This window comes from Anomaloglossus baeobatrachus, chromosome 4 (genome assembly GCF_048569485.1).
Source record: "Anomaloglossus baeobatrachus isolate aAnoBae1 chromosome 4, aAnoBae1.hap1, whole genome shotgun sequence".
Taxonomy (NCBI): Eukaryota; Metazoa; Chordata; class Amphibia; order Anura; family Aromobatidae; genus Anomaloglossus; species Anomaloglossus baeobatrachus.
The window spans coordinates 529,379,461-529,385,460 of record NC_134356.1 but is presented as its reverse complement, the minus strand read 5'-3'; the positions used below and the strand labels follow the sequence as shown (position 1 = coordinate 529,385,460).

At 40.6% G+C, this 6,000-nt stretch overlaps 1 long non-coding RNA gene across 1 annotated transcript in view; it reads right to left on the bottom strand.

Annotated features, from left to right (window-relative positions):
• Positions 1-2,099: 2,099 nt before the first annotated feature.
• LOC142301785 (uncharacterized) overlaps positions 2,100-6,000 on the bottom strand; it is a 72,646-nt gene continuing 68,745 nt past the window's right edge. The window contains exon 3 of the long non-coding RNA XR_012752880.1: positions 2,100-2,876. This is a non-coding gene — a long non-coding RNA (uncharacterized LOC142301785). The remainder of the gene's footprint in view (positions 2,877-6,000) is intronic.

Below are 6,000 nucleotides of genomic sequence, written 5' to 3'. Positions count from 1 at the left end.
GCCAGTCTGAATCGCTGTTTGTAGCTTTGCCCCTATTGAAAAAAAAAAAATATGCTCCGTATATAAAAATATTTTGTATGGAAAGGGGTAAATCATTTAAAATGTTTTTAGTGGTCTTTTATGGTGGAAAAAAAAGAGCAAAGATAAATATTTATTTCTTATTTTTGTTTACATTTTCCCCCAATATCAGCAACAAAAGATAAGAGGAGTACACACATAAAATGAAAATTAAGCCCATTTATCATGAAAAAGGGGCAATAATTATCTGAGTATCCAAACAAGAAATTTGTTTTAGCAGTATTAACCCCTTCATGACTTTTGAGATCAGATGATCACAGCTTCAAGTCCCCTAAGGGAACTATTAAATAAAGTAAAATGTAAAAAAAAAAATGGGGAAAAATATGAAAAAAATAAAAATGGCACAAAAGTTCAAATCAGCCTCCCCCTTTTTGCCCCATTAGAAACAAAACTGTTTGAAAAAAAAAACCATGCACATATTTGGTATTGCTAGTTTCAGAAATGTGTTAGTAAATTAGTAAATGCCAAAACAAAACAAAAAAAAAATCAAAATTCCAGAACTACATTTTTTGTTCACTGCAAAAATGCAATAAAATGCAATATGAGGCAGTCAAAACATTGTATCTACCCCCAAATGGTATCAATAAAAATGTCAGCTCAGGGCACAAAGAAAGAGCCAACACACAGCCCCAGATCACGAAAAATGAAAACATTACAGGTCTCGGAAATTGATGACACAAGCAAATTTTTTTTATATATATATATATATATATATATATATATATATATATATATATATATTTATATATACAAATTTTCCCCAGAATTTTAACCACTTAAAAGAAAATGTACATGTTTGATATCTATGTACTTGTACTTACCTGGATAATCAAATTGCCATGTTAATTTTATCATAATTCGAACATGGTAAATAAAATTAAAAAAACCTTCAAAATTGTGTAATTACAATTTTTTGCAATTTCAATGCACTTGGAAAGTTTTTCTCATTTTCTACTACATTATAGGTAAAATGAATAGTGCAATTCAAAGTACAACCTGTCCTCAAAAAACAAACCCTTATACAGCTATATTGACAAAAAAATTAAAAAGTTCTTCATGGAAGAAGGGGAGGAAAAAACCCCCAAAACAAAACAGAAAATTGCTCGGGGTGAAGGGGTTAAAGGCATATGTTTGATAAAACCCCCAATAGTGCCTGGAAAGGAAAGGGGTGAACAAGCCCAGTTATTAAGTGGTTAAATAGCTAGAATATAGATGGTGAGTAATGTTATACACACAAAAAAAAGTGCTGGTGTGATTCTCTAAAAAGAATTCTGCAAATGTATATTTTATCAGCATCACAAATTCGAATATGTAGATTTTATCTGGTGCTCGCTGCTTCTAACCTCTGGAAATTCTGCAGTAAGCACTTTACCACACCTTTGCTCTTCAGTGACTGTTGTAGCATCAATCCAGATGTCTACTGCAGTCCCCCTAAAGAAGGTGACGCCGAAACATGCGTTGGGGTGGGCGTCTCATGTACATTTCTGCTGGTGCTGCAAGACACATGGCAATACTTTTTATACTCTGTATACATGCCACTTTGGTCTGCACCATAATGACTTAGTGTTTCCTATACTGTTTAAATGTATCAGCCTAATACCTTTTATACCACCTACTTCACAGAACTTGACACTTTATATTTATTACCAGCATTGTATTTGTTTTATTATTTAGGCTTAACTATGTGATGTGTGATATTTAATGAGTCATTTATGTCTATTACCTATTTTTCTATTTACATTGACTCATCAATATTTACCTTGCTATTTATGCCCATGCAGCCTGAAACTCCCTTCTATTATGTGTTTCCTACAGGTTTTGTACTAATTTGTGATGCTCAGTTGTTTCCAGACAACCTTTTCTGTCATATAATATAATAAAGTTATTAGTATTTGTCAGATCTTTGTTCATTTTTTTTCTTTTGGTTTTACGAATTAGAAAATTGTAGATTTTCTCTGGTGCACCCTGCCCCGGACCTCTGGGCATTCTGCAGTGAACACTTTACCACACCTTTGCTCTTTTATTATTATATTATCATAGCGCCATCAATTCCATGGCGCTTTACATGTGAAAGGGGTATACATAATAGGGAAAGTACAATAATCATAAACAATACAAGACACAGACAGGTACAGGAGGATAGAGGTCCCTGCCCGCGAGGGCTCACAGTCTACAAGGGATAGGTGAGGATACAGTAGGTGAGGAAAGAGCTAATTGTGCGGCACTACATCAGACTGAAGGTTACGGCAGGTTGTAGGCTTGTCGGAAGAGGTGGGTCTTCAGGTTCCTTTTGAAGCTTGTCAAGGTAGGCGAGAGTCTGATGTGTTGTGGCAGTTGACTGACAGTTGTAGAATCTATCCAAATGTATACTGCAGTCATCACTCAAAAGTACAGAGAAGGTGTTGTGGAGGCGTATTATAGCGAGCCTGGGGCACTTTAGTGTTAGGAAACACTCAGAAAGCATTTCTGGTTAGCGTTGTGCACCAGATTAAACATACACAGCTATTAAGATCCTACAGAGAGGTACAACATGGTAAAACACCTCTTCAGATCTCCTGTACAGAGTTGCCATCATGCACAGAAACATCACAGGCTTAGTCATAGCCAAAAGTCCTGGTTTAGACTGGTTTAGAAGGCTTGTTGTAAGGTGAAGCGCACATAGTGACATAATGAAGTGCGCCATGACTTTAGGACGTGTACTCACGGAGTACCCAGGGCATTCCTGTGTATGCGGCCAAAAGTCCTGGCTCAGCATGAAGACACCCCGCGCACCAGCGGTGAGAAGAAGGACCAAGGACCTACAGGAGACAGTAAGCAGTGTGGTATTAGTAGGGTTTTTTTTCTATATCTTATGTTTCTTATGTCCAAGGGCTCTCAATACTCCAAGGGTTAATAAAGGACTTGAGTTTATAGAGAATAAATTCACTGTGAATCAAAATTTTCCGGTACAATCCATGCGATTTGGCGAACTTGAATCTCGCCATATCTGCTTACCTCTAGTGATAAGTGTCATTCTGGAAAAACCCTTTAAATGTTCACATTGTTCAATGTTTTGACAACTCACATGATGCAAAAGCTTTACTTAGAGCTTACGATGTCCTCATTGTGAATAATGTACAGCCAAGTAATGTATCCCATTTATCTCCCCCGATAGGATACAGCGGTGTTCGGCCAACCACCTCCAGCACAAGCTCTCCTTCCATCAAAGAGAGATTACTATTCCATCATACGATCGGCTCTGGAGCTTTTGGAAAAGTCCTGATGGCGGAAGATACTTTAACCCGCAAACAATTTGCTGTTAAGATCATCAGCAAGAGAGCCCTGCTAGCAGCTGGTGATGACGAGGATGTCATGGTGGAGAGGCGAGTTCTTCAGCTGGCAACTGGAAGCCCCTTCCTTGTCCACGCAGACTTCTCATTCCAGACCAAGGTAACATTACATTCTGATTATACTCTGATTGCATACAGTGTGAACAGTGTGATTTGTATAATCAACCTGCTGGTGTGACCCCAGCCTTAGGCCCTGTGCGCACTGGAAAATGGAATGTTCTCAAGAAAATTCCGCAGGTATTCAAAGATTACCGCACCCGCGGTAAAAAACCGTGGCAAACCGCACCCGAAAACCGCATGCGGTTTGCCGCGGTTTTACCGCGGTATTGTTCGCGGTATTGCCGTGGTTTTGCTGCGTGCGGGTTGGTATGTGCTTTATTGCATTCAATGCAATAAAGCACATTGAAAAAAAAAAAAAAGTCATTTCATTCTGAGATAGAGAAATAGACAGAAGAATAGATAGAAGAATAGATAGACAGACAGAGGGATAGATAGAAGGATGATAGATAGATAGATAGAGGGATAGTCCCTGTGAGCACACTCTGCATTTCCCACGGTCGGCAGTGAGTTCACAATACCGGCCGTGGGAAATGCCCTGTGGTTACCTCTGCTGTCTCGCTGCGAGGCTGCATTCAGCAGTGTCTGTGTCAGTGACGGCTGGATGCAAGCATCGCAGGACGCCGGAGCTGTGGATTACGTCGGAGCTTTGTTTCGGGAGGGGTTAATAAAAGGGTGAACGAGGCTTATTTGTGTTTTATTTAAAATAAAGGATTTTTTGGTGTGTGTTTTTTCACTTTACTTACGGGTTGATCATGTCAGCTGTCTCATAGATGCTGCCATGATCAAGCCTGGAGTTAATGGCGGTGATCCACCACCATTAACTCCTTGTATTACCTTGACTGCCACTGCTACACGGCAGCAAAAAGAGCCGGGGACACTCTGGTACTGCCGCATAATGCATGCGACAGTGCCGAGGCAGCTGCGGCTGATATTCTCGGCTGCGGGAGGGGGAGTGAGGCGGGGGACATTAACCCTGCCCCTCTCCCTCCCCAGCCAGAGAATACCGGGCCGCCGCTGTGTGCTTACCTCGGCTGGACAGTAAATATACAGCGGAGCCCACATGCTTTGTTTTCTATATTTCCGTTTGCTTTCTATGTGTGTTCTATGTGTCTGTGTCTGTGTTCTATGTCTGTGTGTGTCTGTGTCTGTCTGTGATCTCTGTGTGTTTACTCTCTGCTCTGCTTCCTCTTCCTGTAATGACATCACTTCCCTGCAAAACCGCAGGCAAGCGATGTACATTACCGGAGGTAAACCGCGAAATACCGCAGGGAATAACGCAGGAAAACGCAGTGAACCGCACAGAATTTGCTGCCTGCGTTATTCCCTGCGGGATTTCACGATTACATTGGAGTCAATGGAGTGAAATCCTGCAGCGATGTGCGGAAAAGAATTGACATGCAATTGTTTTTGCTGCGGGAATCCCGCAGCAAAACATGCAGCTGTCAAAATCCGCCTAGTGCGCACAGGATTTTTTTTTCCCATAGGTTTTGCTGGTGATTCACTGCAGAGATGTTATGAACATTTTCTGCAGCGAAACATGCAACAAATCCACAGAAAATCCGCTGCAAAATCCGGTAAGTGCGCACAGGGCCTTAAAAGGGTTTCCACTGGTTTGATATTGATGACCCATTCATCTCAATAGAAGCTGTTCTGCTGTACCCATCAGTGACCACTAAACAATATTCATTCCTTACAATCTATACATGGGAATTTTGAAGGAGCCGGTAACAGCTGATAAGACCCTCCCCAATCTGATACTGATGATCTATTCTAAGGCTGAGTAATCAATATCATAATAGTGGAAAACCCCTTTACCAAATGTCACTGCTTGTGTTAAAAGCTTCACTGCTTAATGGCCGATGCCTCTGGCAGGGGGCAAACAGTACAGAGGTGATATAGAAGATATTAGTGTTCAGAGCAAAATGGCTCTGTATAGTCTTGAATGTATTTGAGCTGAAATACCAAGCACAGCCCATGGTTAGACAGCACTTTATTTCTGGAAGAGCAAGCTTTTTTCTTAAATCTGAACAGCCTCTTTAAGGGCTCCTTCTCTCATCGTCAGTGTTTTCCACCAGTGTCATCTGTGTGCCATCAATGTGCCATCAATGTGTCATCTGTGTGCCATTTATGTTTTTCCAGTATGTCTAAAGAAATAAAGATATCACAAACCTTTTCCTATTCTTTTAATATTAAACACGTACAGCACACAGATGGCGCACGGACAAGTGAGCAGCACCATAGGTTATAATGGGTAGGTGTGTCATGTGTGAAAAATACGGAAGCCACACGTACCTGAAACACTGACTTGTGAAGGAGGCCTAAAGGGAATTACTAGACCGCTTGTCATGCAGTATTGATAACATTCCTGTTTTCTCTGCTGTAGATGTAGCGTTCCTCAGAATGCTGAGCTCTGTATAACCCCACTAACACCACTTTTTAGCAGCTTATTGTGTACATTGTGCATTATAATATACAGTGCACGCAAGAAACTGATAATTAGTGGTGTAATGTAGTGTTGATAATTATCAGCAAA